We start from the raw sequence: 17,273 nt of genomic DNA, 5'->3' as shown, positions 1-17,273 counted from the left end.
AGTTGTGAAGGGGTTAAGGTGGAATGTTTAATCTTTTTAGGGACTTTTCCAAATCAGCTTGAAGATACCATGTGGAAAAGCGGAAGGGGTCCATGATGGTTTTAATCTCTATCTCTGATAGGACTTCCATTTCTTCATATATGGTTTCATTAGGGATTCCTTCCATTGCTCCACCTTGACCCTTTCTATATCCAAACAGTATTTTACACTCAATCTTTTTAATATCATTTTTAATATCATTTAAAATTTGTCTATGTGACAAGAGACTTTTGGATTTGGGGGGTACTATATCTACTTACGAAGATCACCTTAATTGCCTTGAGAAGGCTTATAGGCAATACATGCTTCTCGGGAATTCTGGAAAGAAGGTTTGCAAATGAGCTCTTATATTGTATCTGTTTTCTTAGCTGCACTCTAGATTTTAAACAGCCTGATACTGGCTGCCCTGCCCATGTCCCTGGCTCTACTCCATGCTTGTATCCTACTTAGCTGTCATTTGGAACTTTCCAGTTTATTCTTCTAGGCATTCTGCCTTGCCTGGTCATTGTCTGGATTTTGTTCATCACTTCTTATTCTCTCTCATTTTACTTTTAGTCCAGACAATTCTCTGTGTGTCTGTGTCTCATCTTTTCTAAGTGTCTGGTACCTCCTGGCCTCCAAATGCTAGTGCTGCTTATTTCACCTATGCAGATGAGGAACACTGTTTCTCCTTTATACTAGGATCTTTGTTACCCAAGTAAAAAACTGTTGTTGACTGAGAACAGTGGCACGATATTACAAATACCATAATACTATAGTTCATGGTCTTCAGTGGTTGTAGAGCTTGCAGCTGTGGTTGTGTGATGTCCTCTAAGGGTACTTTCACACTTGCGGCAGAGTGATCCGGCAAGCAGTGGAGTATAACAAAGTCCTGTGGGATCCATGCAGGGCCGTCTTTAATATTGATTGGACCCTGGGCAAGAATTTACTTGGGCCCTCTGGATCCTGCCTTCCCACACCCAAGCATGCAATCACACCCTCCACCACAACACACACACAAAAAAAATCCACACACCTCGTAGAGTAGTAGACTTTAATAATGATGAGTGGCCGCTAGAGGTGTTCCTTGGCAGTAATGTAAATGCTGCCTTTTTTTCTGAAAAGGCAGTATTTACATTAACCCTTAGGATACCAGCGCCATACATGTACGGCGCAGAAATGCGGGACAGAAATCCCAGGTACGGCACGCTGAAATCCCAATACAGGTACGGCACGCTGTTCAGAGGCAGGTGTCTGGCTGTCACTGATATCCAGACCCCTGCTGTATGCAGCGGCATCAGTGAAAACACCGATGCCGGCGCATTAACCCTTGCACGGCCGCGGTCAGCACTGACCACGGCACGTGCGGTATCCTCATGAGTGCCGGTGTCCATGTGGTCCCCGTGCTGGTGTAACGGGGACCCCATGGCAGGGAATGCAGCCCAATGCCTTTCTTAGGTACTGGTAATACACTTACAGCCAATGCTTTACAATACAGAAGTATTGTAAAGGGGATCAGACCCCCAAAAGTTGAAGTCCCAGAGTGGGACAAAAAAGTAAAAAATAAATGAAATAATAAAAAAAAAGTAAAGTTTCAAGTAAAAAAAAAGCGTCCTTTTCCAAAAATAAAGCAAAAAAAGGGAAAAAAAGAAAAGTAAACATATTAGGTATTGCCGCGTCCGTATCGACTGGTTCTATAAAACACAGTCAAAAAAAATAAATAAAACTGTGCTAAAAAAAACTTTTTTTTCGTCACCTTACATCACTAAAAGTACAACACCAAGCAATCAAAAAGGTGTATGCCCCCCAAAAAAGTACCAATCAAACTGTCACCTTATCCCGCAAAAAATGTGCCCAAAAACTGAAAAAACTATGGCTCTCAGACTATGGAGACACTAAAAATTTTTTTTTTTAATTATATCATTGTGTAGAAACTTACATAAATAAAAAAAGTATACATATTAGGTATTTCCACGTCCGTAACGACCTGCTCTATAAAAATATCACATGACATCACCCCTCAGGTGAACACAGTAAAAAAAAAAAAGGGTATCAAAAAAGCTATTTTTTTGCTACCTTACATCACAAAAAGTGTAATAACATGCGATCAAAAAATCATATGCACCCCAAAATAGTGCCAATCAAACCTTCATCTCAATCCTCAAAAATGATACTCTACCTAAGACAATCGCCCAAAAACTAAAAACTATGGCTCTCAGACTATGGAGACACTAAAACATGATTTTTTTTTTTGTTTCAAAAATTATATCATTGTATAAAACTTACATAAATTTAAAAAAAGTATACATTGTTAGGTATTGACATGTCTGCAATGACCTGCTCTATAAAAATATCACATGAACTAACCCCTCAGGTGAACACCATAAATAAAAAAATAAAGAAAGCCATTTTTTGTCACCTTACATCACAAAAAGTGCAATAGCAAGTGATCAAAAAGTCACATGCACCCTAAAATAGTACCAATCAAGCCGACATCTCATCCCACCAAAAATTAGCCCCTACATAAGACATTCGCCCAAAAAAAAAAAAAAAAATGGCTTTCAGATTATGGAGACACTAAAAAATCTTTTTTTTCATAAATGCTTTATTATGTAAAACTGAAACAATATTTGGTATTGTCGCATCCTAAACAACCTGCTCTAACAAAATAGCACATGATCTAACAGCAATTTTTTGGTTACCTTGCCTCACAAAAAGTGTAATCTAGTGCAACCAAAAATCATATGTACCCTAAAATAGTACCAACAAAACTGCCACCTTATCCCGTAGTTTCCAAAATGGGGTCTTTCTACCCGAGTTTCTACTCTAGGGGTGCATCAGGGGGTCTTCAAATGTGACATGGCAGCTTAAAATTATCCCAGTGAAATCTGCTTTCCAAAAAACATATGGCGTTCCTTCCTTTCTGCGCAATGCTGTCCGCCCGTACAGCAGTTTACAACCACATATGGGGTGTTTCTGTAAACTACAGAATCAGGGCAAAAAATTTTAAGTTTTGTTTTGCTGTTAACCCTTGGTTTGTTAGTGGGAAAAAAATGTATAAAATGGAAATCTGCCCAAAAAGTAAAATTCTGAAATTACATCTCCATTTTCCATAAATTGTTGTGGAACGCCTAAAGGGTTAATAAAGTTTGTAAAATCAGTTTAGAATACCTTGAGGGGTGTAGTTTCTAAAATGGGGTCATTTTTGTGTGATGACTTTAGACCTAAACTGGTCCTTAAAAAGTGGATTTTGGAAATTTTCTGAAAAATTTCAAGATTTGCTTCTAAACTTCTAAGCAGGGCCGGTGCAAGGATTTTTGCCACCCTAGGCAAGATAAAAATTGCCGCCCCCTTCCATCCCCTATCAGATGATCTGCCCAAATCATGACATCACATATGTTCCACCCCTTTCTCAGAATTGAAATTAAAAGAACTGCTATGTTTCCCTTAGGGTTAATCAAGCTTCTTGTAGCTAGAGGTGCTTCCGCGATTCTCACTGGGAAAATTACAGTGGGAAGACGCGGAACATAGTTTTAAATGCGTGTGCATGCGCATTCGCAGCTGAGAGGAGGATTGGGGAGAAGAGTTCTGAAGAGGGGATTTTTGCTTCTTGGAAATTGGAGATTTATGTATATCTCCGTTTTCCATCTCTTCTATTCTATTCCAGGCATGTTGCCCTTGTTTCCCATACAACCCGATTATTCGGTGTATAATTACACCTCTTCCAGTCCTTCATATACCCCAGGAGCAACACACAACCCTCGCAGATACTTATATATAAAAATTGTTTACTGATAACATAGAGATGACAAAGCAATGGACATTATACATAGAGATACAGATAACACAATACATAGAGGACATCACCACACACAGCCGCCTCCGTTCCTGCCCACCCTGGATGCTAAGCAAATGTGGCTAATAATGTGTATGTATATACAGTATATCCAGAGTCCACCAATATACAGTCTACTGGATCTACTCTTCTAACCAACTCACATCCAGTACCTGACCATTAGTATTTGTACATATAGAGACTCCTGCATAAACAGCATATATAATACAATCGCCGACTACAAATATCTATATGTACACATATAAAGTCTACTGGGATATTATACTTATATACATACCCTTATACGCACACATATAACTTAGCTTGCTCCTGAAAATCTGTTCATCCCAGGGTGTCGTCCAGGAAGAGAAGCCCCCAGCCCCACTCCCAACTTTCACCTATATGTTGCTGTGTCCCAGCCCCCCGTAGACTCCACCCTGTGACCACCCAAATATCTTCCCCCATCTGTTGGTCAAGAGCAGGGCCGGGCCCACACAGAGGCTGGGGAGGCTCCAGCCTCAGGGCGTAGGCCAGCCCCCCAGCCTCTGGGCGGCAGGCAGGCCACTGACCACGTCGCTGCTGCTGCCGCGCCTGTCGGGCTGCCGGCCGCGCTGGAGGACGGAGGGAGTAGTGAGCACTTGGCACTGACTTACGTGCTCCCTCCCCGCTCCGCCTCCTGGCTCGGCCGCTCGGCTGCTCTGGTCTCTGCTCAGTCGCTTGCCTGACTGGCTGCGTACATCGCACACTTTGACCTGATGCGCTGTACTCAGTCAGGTCACATGTGCGCCCTCTGGAGACCAGGAGCAGCGCGGGCAGCAGCAGGCAGCAGCACAGCACTGTGTCACGACCCAGCCCAGGCCCCAGCAGGGATAGAGCGTGAGAGTCTGCCCTGAAGTGAAGTAAGATAGTTCTTAAATAAAGATAATATTCTTTTATGTCTGATCTGAGGTCTGATGGGGTTCTGGATGGGGTAAAATTACAAGGAATGCCCCGGGGGGGAGGGGGGGGGGGGGTTGGGTGGGTTGGGGTAGATGTCTGATTAATAACAAACATGCATATCTAAATGGCGGGGGGGGGGGGGGGTGCACTTGGGCAGCTCAGCCTCTGTTGGTGGTGGACCTTGTCCCAGCCCTGGTCAAGAGGATGTTGTTCAACTGCTTTCACAATTGCTCTTCCTGCCTTAGATATGCTAACAAGGGACACACTGCTACTGGCCATACTGAATGGGTGAATACCACTGGGTCCAATTATTAGGCATATTTGTGTGGTCATCAGGATGAGGTTCTGGCTGAAAGACATATTTCCCTTAACATATCCCCCTGTTGTCGGTATACCGACACACTATGTTGGAAGCCTGGTCTGTGTGTGGAAGTGTTTACAATAAGAACAAACACAATACATTATAAGCTCATTTATGTTGCATTTTTGGCCAATCGGTTGATTCATCTTCTTGTGCATGGATGGTTCTGATGTTCATCTCGGATTTCATCTGGGATCATCTGGTGGTTTCATGATGGGTACAGATGTCTGGTCATTTTCTTAGATCAAGGGAAATCATTGTGTCTCTGGGCATTTCTCCACCTGAAATCATATTAAAACACAACAGTCTGCTCCTCAGGGGAGCACACCTCAACAGCTGCAGTTCTGAAAATCCATCAGGAGATATCATGGCCTCCCCCTGTTGACAGTATCTGTAGATAACACTTGGCACTCTTAGTAGGTACATTACAAACTGAGGCTATATATCACAACCCAGTGGGAGCTCCCACTTGCAACGGCTGCGCCCAAGTTCCACGTCCGACTGGACAGTCGCAATTTATACAAAGCGCCTCTGCGGATCACTGTGGGGTCAACCCACTCCCCCGCAGAATCCCCAATAGGGAGATCTGTGCACCACAACCTACTGGCTGCGCCGTGGACTTTGTGGGCTAGCACCCAAATTACACACCATATGATGCAAGCAAAAGAGCTCATCTAAAATCCATTGTCTCCTCATGGTTGAGGGACAATACCATCTGTTTGTGAGCTGTATGGCCTTACCCCTACAATAGACACCTCGGTGTAGAGATTAAAGACAAGAACTCTATCACATTTGCATTACATACTGAGGACAAACAAACAAAACGTTCTGCAACAGTAAACCTAATCCCTCCGCCTGTGCTGGTGACAATGCACTGGGGCTATTATAGGCTTACATTGATTGCATGCTCTGGCCAGTATATGGGGGACCCCTGAGTTACATATTATGGCCAGATCTTTAGGGATCCCCACCACAAATCTATTATAACAGATTCCCAGTAGGGATATCTGTTGTAATGGTGTATTTTTGCAGCCCTGTTTCATGTGTAGCCTGTTGGCTCACAAATGAAACAGGTCTCTGTCTTTGCAATTGTATGTGTGGTTGAAAGCCACCCCGCCTTACATTTCTGTGTGCGGACAGAGTCGTTTTATGTGTCCAGATTGCAGACAATGAAAACACTGTATATTCTCCCACTTTCTTCTTTGAAGAGCACTAGAATACACAGATATTTTGTTAGCTGCCATCCCCTTTAACATGCAGCCATCTTGCATTTTTTTATTAAATGCTACCTTCTTCCTGATTTTTATAGATTTGTGACTCTTTAGCAAATCCTGCCTGACCTGCTCTATTACCATTGCTGCTTCAATCAGTGATGTCTCCTTAGCTGCATTTAAACGAATTGTGGTATCAAGATATGGAAACTTCTCCACAAACATACGTATCATGCCTTGTGGGGCTCCTACACTATGATCCTTTGTCACCTTCCTATACATAGCTTCAAACCTTCTACAAAGCGACAAGGGATCATCATGGATGGTAGGCCTGAAGTTACTTAGGACCTCTGGGCTGATGTCCGTATGCCCTGTTACCAATTTCATGAGGATGGAAAGCCTGTCTTCCTCATCATGAAATAGGCCATATTTGGGGGCAATTTTTTCTATGACCTCATATCTTTGAAAAAGATGTGTAGGCAACCAAAGCTTGAACAGTTTCATGCGATATTCTGGAGGGACAGAACATTTCTGGCAATGTCCCTCAAAAATATCACAGGAAGTGAAAGGATCTGAGTCTGGATGATATGTAGGAATCAGTTTACATATCTTTAGCAGAAATTGCATCCTCTCCATTTTATGGAACAAATGCAATTGTGCCGCATTGCTGTGACACGTCTGTGAGTTGGAAGTGGTCTGTAAATGTCCCATGCCACCTCCTAATCCACGAATGGTGTCACCAGCAGCACTTTGTACAGCTATTGGAGTTGTATCAGTCTGATTGGAGGCAGCCATAGGAGCGGTCTCACTCTCATCTGTCCCCCTGTTTGCACTCAAAACACAAATTTGCTTTGAGTGCAAATCTTTGTGATGTGAGAGCTTAGTTATTGTCTTCTGCATGTTGCTAATTGTCTCATCCCTCTTTGTTAACTCGGTCTTCAGGTCAGCAATTATCACCTCTGTAGAGGCTGCTTTTTCCTTATAGCCCGTTATCTCCATATACAGTTGTACAAAAACTTTATCAACATCTGTATAGTATTTTTCTTTCTCAGCTAACGGAGACTGCAGCAGGCTGACCTGACTGACTTTTTCTTTGTGTTGTGTTTCTAGACTAGAAACCTGTTTATCCGCTTCTGCACAACAACAACAATGCAAATTTACAGGGGGCTTTGTCTCTTCAAATGATTCCACCTTCTCCAGCTTGCTAATGGCATCAGCAAATATGCACATCAGCTTAGGAAGCATGTGAAGCCGCTTGGACGTTTGTTTGAGTACACCACGCTTAGCAATGTGTAATTTGTCATAGGAATCAGCTTGATCTACCAGAGATTCCTATAACATTTCCACAGATTCATTTGATCTAGGCAATACAGGGTTAAACGTACTGTATCTACTTAACTTTTCAAAAGTCCCATGTCCTGCTTTGTCACTCATGTTTATCCCTGCGATCTGTGTGTTACTCCTGAAAGCCTCTTTTACCAACCAGCAAGATTCTACTGAAGGACTGGAAAAAAATGAAAGAAAAAAACAAAAAATACAAAACAACAAGCACCTTACAGGTTATAATGGGAAACAAAGGAAACAGTCAGTAACCTAGGAACGTCACTTAAATAGGTTCTCTGTAATTAATTGAACTGACACTAGGACTCAATAAAACTGTGTTACCTGTCCGAATCTCCCAGGTCTAAAAATTTAAATTCACAGTATAACAGCAATTTCAACAGTATATCTTAACAGAGATCAATTAAAACATTTGGGCCTAGCTCGCCATTGAAGAGAGGATTTTTGCTTCTTGGAAATTGGAGATTTATGTATATCTCCGTTTTCCATCTCTTCTATTCTATTCCTAGCATGTTGCCCTTGTTTCCCATACAACCCGATTATTCTGTGTATAATTACACCTCTTCCAGTCCTTCATATACCCCAGGAGCAACACACAACCCTCGCAGATACTTATATATAAAAATAGTTTACTGATAACATAGAGATGACAAAGCAATGGACATTATACATAGAGATACAGATAACACAATACATAGAGGACACCACCACATACAGCCGCCTCCGTTCCTGCGCACCCTGGATGCTAAGCAAATGTGGCTAAGGCCTCATGCACACGACCGTTTTTGTGTTCCGTGTCCGTTGTTACGTTTTCCGTGATTTTCTGCGGACCCATTGACTTTCAATGGGTCAGTTGAAAACTCGGCTAATGCACCGTTTGTCATCCGCGTCCGTGATCCGTGTTTCCAGTCCGTAAAAAAAATATGACCTGTCCTATTTTTTTCACGGACAACGGTTCGCGAACCCATTCAAGTCAATGGGTCCGTGAAAAAACACGGAGGCACACAAGATTGTCATCCGTGTCCGCGTCCGTTTTTTTCCCATCATTGCATGGCAAACTTGACTTAAACTTTTTTTTAACTTTCCTTCACGTCTGGTGATCCTCCAAAAATAAAGGAAGACACACGGAAACAAAAACGGAAACGGATCACGGAACAACGGAACCCCATTTTGCGGAATGGAACACAACAATGGTCGTGTGCATGAGGCCTAATAATGTGTATGTATATACAGTATATCCAGAGTCCACCAATATACACTCTACTGGATCTACTCTTCTAACCAACTCACATCCAGTACCTGACCATTAGTATACACTGCGTGCAGAATTATTAGGCAAATGAGTATTTTGACCACATCATCCTCTTTATGCATGTTGTCTTACTCCAAGCTGTATAGGCTCGAAAGCCTACTACCAATTAAGCATATTAGGTGATGTGCAACTCTGTAATGAGAAGGGGTGTGGTCTAATGACATCAACACCCTATATTAGGTGTGCATAATTATTAGGCAACTTCCTTTCCTTTGGCAAAATGGGTCAAAAGAAGGACTTGACAGGCTCAGAAAAGTCAAAAATAGTGAGATATCTTGCAGAGGGATGCAGCACTCTTAAAATTGCAAAGCTTCTGAAGCGTGATCATCGAACAATCAAGCGTTTCATTCAAAATAGTCAACAGGGTCGCAAGAAGCGTGTGGAAAAACCAAGGCGCAAAATAACTGCCCATGAACTGAGAAAAGTCAAGCGTGCAGCTGCCAAGATGCCACTTGCCACCAGTTTGGCCATATTTCAGAGCTGCAACATCACTGGAGTGCCCAAAAGCACAAGGTGTGCAATACTCAGAGACATGGCCAAGGTAAGAAAGGCTGAAAGACGACCACGACTGAACAAGACACACAAGCTGAAACGTCAAGACTGGGCCAAGAAATATCTCAAGACTGATTTTCTAAGGTTTTATGGACTGATGAAATGAGAGTGAGTCTTGATGGGCCAGATGGATGGGCCCGTGGCTGAATTGGTAAAGGGCAGAGAGCACCAGTCCGACTCAGACGCCAGCAAGGTGGAGGTGGAGTACTGGTTTGGGCTGGTATCATCAAAGATGAGCTTGTGGGGCCTTTTTGGGTTGAGGATGGAGTCAAGCTCAACTCCCAGTCCTACTGCCAGTTTCTGGAAGACACCTTCTTCAAGCAGTAGTACAGGAAGAAGTCTGCATCCTTCAAGAAAAACATGATTTTCATGCAGGACAATGCTCCATCACACGCGTCCAAGTACTCCACAGCGTGGCTGGCAAGAAAGGGTATAAAAGAAGAAAATCTAATGACATGGCCTCCTTGTTCACCTGATCTGAACCCCATTGAGAACCTGTGGTCCATCACCAAATGTGAGATTTACAAGGAGGGAAAACAGTACACCTCTCTGAACAGTGTCTGGGAGGATGTGGTTGCTGCTGCACGCAATGTTGATGGGGAACAGATCAAAACACTGACAGAATCCATGGATGGCAGGCTTTTGAGTGTCCTTGCAAAGAAAGGTGGCTATATTGGTCACTAATTTGTTTTTGTTTTGTTTTTGAATGTCAGAAATGTATATTTGTGAATGTTGAGATGTTATATTGGTTTCACTGGTAAAAATAAATAATTGAAATGGGTATATATTTGTTTTTTGTTAAGTTGCCTAATAATTATGCACAGAAATAGTCACCTGCACACACAGATATCCCCCTAAAATAGCTAAAACTAAAAACAAACTAAAAACTACTTCCAAAAATATTCAGCTTTGATATTAATGAGTTTTTTGGGTTCATTGAGAACATGGTTGTTGTTCAATAATAAAATTAATCCTCAAAATACAACCAGTTTATTGTAGCCAATAAATACATGAATAGCTAAACCCGTCATGCTTTGGAAAGCCACTCTCAACTCTTGCGCTGGATTGGGAATGTATCGTGCGTAAGCGGATGACTTCCAGCGCCCCAATTTCTTGATGACATGAGTAGGGATGTTGGCACTGGAGGCCGTGGATGCAGCTCCGATGCGAAAGGAGTGCCCTGAGTAGTTGGCTGCGTTGAGGCCCAGTTGGGTGAGAAATGACCTGACATGGATCATGAAGGTGGTGGTGGTGAGTACCGACCCATGAAGTTGAAGTAGCGGTTGAGAGGGTAGAAACTTGTGAAGCTGACTGTAGGTGTCCAGAACCCTTACTGGACACCATTTGTTGTGCGTGGGGTAATATGAGATGTTGATGGGTAAATGCTGACTACTCTTGGAGTGAGGTATGGTCAGGATGTAGTGATCCAGGTGTTTCGACAAGTGGGAAACAAGAAGACAAGGTGAGGTTTGGGACGTGGAGGTTGTAGTGAATTCACCGGGCCTCAGGAACCCGTAGAAGGCTAAGTAAATTGCAGTTTTGATGACGGAGTTGGTATCTGTATCAAAAGGCGTGGCGTCCAGCAAGTCGGATAATGCTTTGAAGACATGACTGTTGATGGGCAGCCTCTGGGCTGGACGTGCGGGTTCCGTCTTCTGAATGCCTCTGAGTATTGTTTTGATTTGGTGTGAGGCCATGAAGCTGATGTTGTTGGGGTGCATGATTAGCATATGATGTTGAATGCCAGTAAGATATAGTTTGATGGTGTTGTATGACATTTTGAGTTTGAGGTGGCAGAAAGAAGCAAACCCCAAAAGAGACGTCATGACGAAAGGGTGCGTGATGTTGTGTTCCAACAGGAACCTGTTGAATAGTGTGAATGCTCTGTTGTACGTACTATGTGTATTGACTGACAGCGCTAAGTGGGACAAAGACTGGCTATGCCGCATGATGACCTCTAGTCCAGAATGAGTTGTTGAAATGACGGGGTGCTGGAGGCCTTGGGTGATGCTGATGGGAGAGCCTGATGAAATGCCTGAAATTTGAAGCGAGACAAATTGTCAGCTGCCGAATTGCACACCCCCGGGACATGGAAACAATGCAAGAAGAAATTATTGCAGGCGGCTAGCCAAGTAAGTCTTCGCATGAACCTCATGATTGTGAGGGATTTAGAACGACCTTTGTTGATGATCTGGCAGGTTGCTTGGTTGTCTGAGTAGCACCGGACCGACATGTTCGCCCATAAATGACCCCACGTCACGGCAGCCGCTACGATTGGATAGATCTCAAAAAGCGCTGAGGTAGTGGAGAATCCTTCCAGACCCTGGACCGCAGGAGGCCAGCTGCCCCACAGCCAATCGTTCCCAAATATGGCTGCAAAGCCTGTGGTAGATGCCGCATCTGACCAGATAGAGGGGGAAGAGTCCGACAGCTGAGGGAGAAACAAGCTCCTGCCATTCCAGGTGGACAGAAATCTCCTCCACATGCCCAGATCCGCCGCAGCGTGGGCATCCAGGGACAATCTGTGTGAGTCGTGTAGGAACAAGGGGAAGAGGTGCAGAAGCCGTGATATGAATGAGCGACCCTGGGGTATGATGCGCATGGCAAAGTTCAGGGAGCCCAGCAGGGACTGTAGTTCTTTGCGGTTGCAGGTGCCGAGTTGAAGATAGCCGTCTATGTGGGTGAGAATATCCTGGATCTTCCCGGATGGCAAACTGGCTTGCATTGAGGCTGAATCCAACTGGATACCCAGGAAGGTGATGATCGTGTCCGGCCCCTCTGTCTTCTTGGTGGAGAGGGGTACCCCCAGTTCCTTGAACAGCTCGATGGTGGCTCTGAGGCTGGAGGGGGGGGAAGTGTTTTCCTCCACCAATAGGAAATCATCAAGGTAATGTAATACCAACGGGCACCTTGCTATATTCAAAAGCAACCAGCATAATGCTTCTGCAAATATGTCGAAGATGGCCGGGCTACTTTTGGACCCGAAAGTCAACCGGGAGAAAAAATAATAATCCCCGGCCACTTGATGCCGTGCAGGTGCCACAGTGTAGGGTGAATCGGTAGCTATTTGAAGGCGTTGGTGATGTCGGTTTTGCTGAGCCATGCCCCCACCCCTGCTTGTATGATGGCTGTGATGGCGTGATCTATGGTGGTGTATTGCAGAGAGAATTCCTCCGAGGGAATGAGGGAGTTGAGACTGGGGTTGCCTGACCCGTGAGGCGCCGATAGGTCGATGATGAGCCTCTGTTTCTGGGAAGATTTTCCAGTGACGATGCCAATGGGGTTGGTGCGCCATGTGGCGAATGGGGGGGTTTTGAAAGGACCTAGCACAAAGCCCTCCGTTACTTCTTGGGCTATGAGGGCGTCAATGGCGGTGGGGTTGTGTAGAGCGGATAAAAGATTGGGACATTCCAGGGTGCCAGTTGGCATATACAGGATGCCCGTGTGGAAGCCTTCTGTCAACCCTGAAACGAGGAAATCTGAGAGATGCCTGGATGGGTGTTGTGACATGAACGCGGTAAAAACTGGCATGTTGATGGTTGTTAGATACGGTTTTGCAAACATTTTATTTGGGCACATGGACTTGGCATGCGCCCGGAAACATTTGGTACATATGTGTAACAACTTGCACCCGCTATAATTTCAGGACCCCTCATTGAAATTATTGCAAATCTGGGATTTGCCCAGAAACTTGATCGGCCGACCCAGCTTGTCCCGGGCTGACCTTTCCGGGACCCCGGAGGGACCGGCTGCCTGTGAGAGGGCCTGTCTGTCCGACGTGTTCGGGCAGAAATTGGTGGTGTGGGCCGTGGAGGATCAGTGTGCACAGGCTGGGGTCCTAAGGCCTGCGAAGTGGCGACAGAATATGACCGTGTCGATCCTTGCCCAGTTGGAGCGGACTCCGTACTGGGAGAAAGCCCCGGCCACTTTCGCCGAAAAAGACCTGTGATAGTCATAGAACGCTGACCCTCCGTATTTGTTGCCCAAGTCCACCAGTTTGTGCATGTAGAGGTCGAATTCCTCCCTTCTGTTGGGGTAGACCGCACAGATGACCTCTCTATAGATACCGAAAGCCAAAACGAATTCGGGAATGGTCAGCTTCCTATTGAGATGGGCATCCCTGGACTTGACCACAACTGAAACCTCGTCATAGGCATAAGTCGTGTTCTCGACCACATCCTGCGAGGCAATCAGAAGGGAGGCCAGGTTTACATCCTTACCTTCCAGGATATCCCTTTTCAAGTGCTCTGATATCATGTGCGCCGGGTTGACTTCCCGGTCCTCCAGGCTAACGGCCGGCGTGATCACCGGTAATCCGGCCGGTGCCGGTGACGCCGCTGGTGGCGGACCTGCCAAGGAAAGGGTCGTGGTGACCGATTCTAGCCTCTCCAACCTGGCGTTGACTGTCGACATGGATATCATCAGGGAGGCCAGCATGGCATGGATGTCCCCGGTGCCGGACTGGCTGGGTCCTTCCCCTGCATCCCTATTATCAGTTGATGCGCGCAGCAGCCGGAACAGCTCCGCTTTCCTTGCCGTGGCGGGGAAGGGAACATGCCGTTTCCTCAACTCCGCCGTAATGCGCGGAATTGTCCAGGATCTGATGGATGCTGGACTGGCTAGATCGTCTCCCAGGGTAGCAGTGACGGATCTAGCAGGGGTGCCAGGCAGGGAGAAGTTTTCTTACCCATCCAGAGACATACTAAAATAAAACAGTTGATTAGCTTGAGGAAACACAGGATCGTGCTGGCAAGCTAGCTAGGCCGGATGGCAAAAAAATTATACTTGCGTGGTGACAGATGAGGCCCTGCTAATTTGCCAAGCGGCTTGAGAGGCTCTACCTATGAGTTGGCGCGAGGGGTTAAGGAGGCCACTTGTCGAAGTGGCAGGAGCGTTGGCCTCTCGGTGACTGTAAGACAGGACTAGGGGAAGGGAGTGACAGGTGAGGCCCTCTCTATGCAACACGCGAGGCGGCTTACTAACGAGTGGCGCGATGGGCAGTTGCCTCTGAACGTTTGAGGCGGGGTGTTGGCCTCGCGGGACCACTAACTGATGGCGAAGCCAAGAAGGGGGTAACCTAGTGGGATGATGATGCCCCTAAAGCCAGCATGCTGACCCTAGCGGGACCATCCGAAATGTACGGAAAACCTTTGTGAATGAGCAGGTGAACGTACCTGGTAGTAAGAAAATATTCTCCGGATACACGGTAGTGCAAAATATAATATAGGTTGACCGCCTGAAAAAGGGGGGAGGGTAGACATAAAATAGTATGATGAAATGTGAAATGCATTTGGTACATATAGCATGACCCGGAGGATCATGACGGTTGCCAGTGAAATGACAGCTTGCGCATGGTGTGAAAAGAGACCAGCGCGTGGTCGCATGCCTATGCACAAAGTGGGAACGTGCGGTTTGCAATCCAATGGTATGTTTTGGTTTGTTTCCTCTGTTTTTTTTTTTTTGACATGAGGCGGAACCCAAAAGCCTCCATGCTCTGTTTACTTTTTTTTTTTTTTTTTTATTAGCAACTAATTGATATCCCTTCCCTGCCCCCCCCTTTTTTTTTTTTTCCTTAATGTGGGGCTGCTGGGGTGATTTTTAACTGCAGGGTGCTTAGTTGGGGCGTGCTGGAAGCCCCCCCTGCAGCCTGCGCAGGAGGGGCCTGCTGTGGGACCGGTGCCCCTGGAGCTCCGCCGACCAGCCGAGCCGGACTGCCCGACGGCGGCCCCCCGTATCAGATGCGGCGCGAACGGCCGCCGGGACACCGCGCATGCGCCAACGAATCGCCGCGCATGCGCAGTACCCCGGCCGCGCGTGCGCAGGCCAGGCACCGGGACGCGGCCGGGCGCCATCGGCCGCGCGGCAGGAGGAGCGGCGGAACAGGCCGGAGGCGGTGGGGAGGGGATGCCTGTGTCATCGGTATGCCCAGTGAAGGTGGACATGAAGGGAGGGTGTACCGGGTGCACCGCAGCTGGCACCTGCAGCCGTGCACATGACCATGAGGAGGGGGGGGGGGCATGAATGTGGATGATGTGGGGTGATATGGACTAACCCAGAAATGGGGAATGAGCCCGGAACCACAGGGGTGCTGACCGGAGTGTTGGTACTGTGGGAAGACGCCAGAATAAGACATGAGAGAAATGAGATGCTGGTGACTTATGCGAGAAAGCCATGACACTGGTGCAGCGTGTATGAAATGAACAGAAATGGGGGATTAGCCCAGAAACCATTGGCCGCCTGCTGCAGAGCTGTTGACCGGAATGGTGGTACGGTTGTGAACAAATTGTGCATGAACAAGGCGTGACAGAAATGAATACTGGTGACTTGTACGAAAAATCCGTGACACTGGTGCGCGTTTGATGAAATGAAATGAACCGGTACGGGGGCAACCGTGAGGCCCCTGCTGTACCGTATGAATGACTCACAGTTTAACGGGCAAACGCGACCCACAGTGAACCGAGTGAAGCCGGAAAAAAGAACAGAAATGCTCCAAATCCAGAAACAGACGGCGACGAAAAACTCTCAGAAATTCAGCGGCTCGCAGGTAACTCTCCAGAAACTCCACAAGCGACTTCCTCTCTCAAAGCTCAGACCTCAGACGGTGCAGGAGCCAGGTAAGGGGGGTGCCCTAAATAGGCTGGAGGCGGACCTCAGCCCCTCCCACAAATCCAGGCAAATGCCTTAATACATATAATACAATCGCCGACTACAAATATCTATATGTACACATATAAAGTCTACTGGGATATTATACTTAAATACATACCCTTATACGCACACATATAACTTAGCTTGCTCCTGAAAATCTGTTCATCCCAGGGTGTCGTCCAGGAAGAGAAGCCACCAGCCCCACTCCCAACTTTCACCTATATGTTGCTGTGTCCCAGCCCCCCGTAGACTCCACCCTGTGACCACCCAAATATCTTCCCCCATCTCTTGGTCAAGAGGATGTTGTTCAACTTCTTTCACAATGTGCCCTTCCTGCCTTAGATATGCTAACAAGGGACACACTGCTACTGGCCATACTGAATGGGTGAATACCACTGGGTCCAATTATTAGGCATATTTGTGTGGTCATCAGGATGAGGTTCTGGCTGAAAGACATATTTCCCTTAACAAGTTCCCAGTGCCGTTTTAACCCCTTCAGCTCAGTGGGAGGGGGACACGAGGGTGCCCCACTCCTAACTACTATATAGTGCCAGGAAATGAGTTTGTTTTCCTGGCACTATAGTGCGCCTTTAACACCAGTATTGAACAGTGTCTTTTCTCTGCAGGAACAGGCTATAAACACCAGTACCACTACATTAAACTGTAGTGGTTCTGGGACTATAGTGTCCTTTTAGGCTCCATTCACACATCCGCAATTCCATTCCGCATTTTGCGGAACAGAATTGCGGACCCATCCATTTCTATGGGGCCGCACGATGTGCGGCCCCGATCCGGAATTGCGGACCCCCGCTTCCGGGTCCGCAATTCCGATCATGAAAAAAATAGAACATGTCCTATTCTTAATGCAAAAGTGTAGAGAGGGCTCACCTACTGTTCAAGAAAGGGGTGGGTGCACCTACAAAAAGGATTCACCCAATCCTTTAGAAAGATTAAGAAAACAATTTAAAAATAGTAGGGCACACCACCATTTGATGTCACACGGATAATTGGTACAAGAATTTTTATTTATAACATATAATATTTATGACATATACA

Source organism: Bufo bufo, chromosome 9 (genome assembly GCF_905171765.1).
Source record: "Bufo bufo chromosome 9, aBufBuf1.1, whole genome shotgun sequence".
NCBI classification, from domain to species: domain Eukaryota; kingdom Metazoa; phylum Chordata; class Amphibia; order Anura; family Bufonidae; genus Bufo; species Bufo bufo.
Note: the sequence above shows the minus strand (reverse complement) of the source record.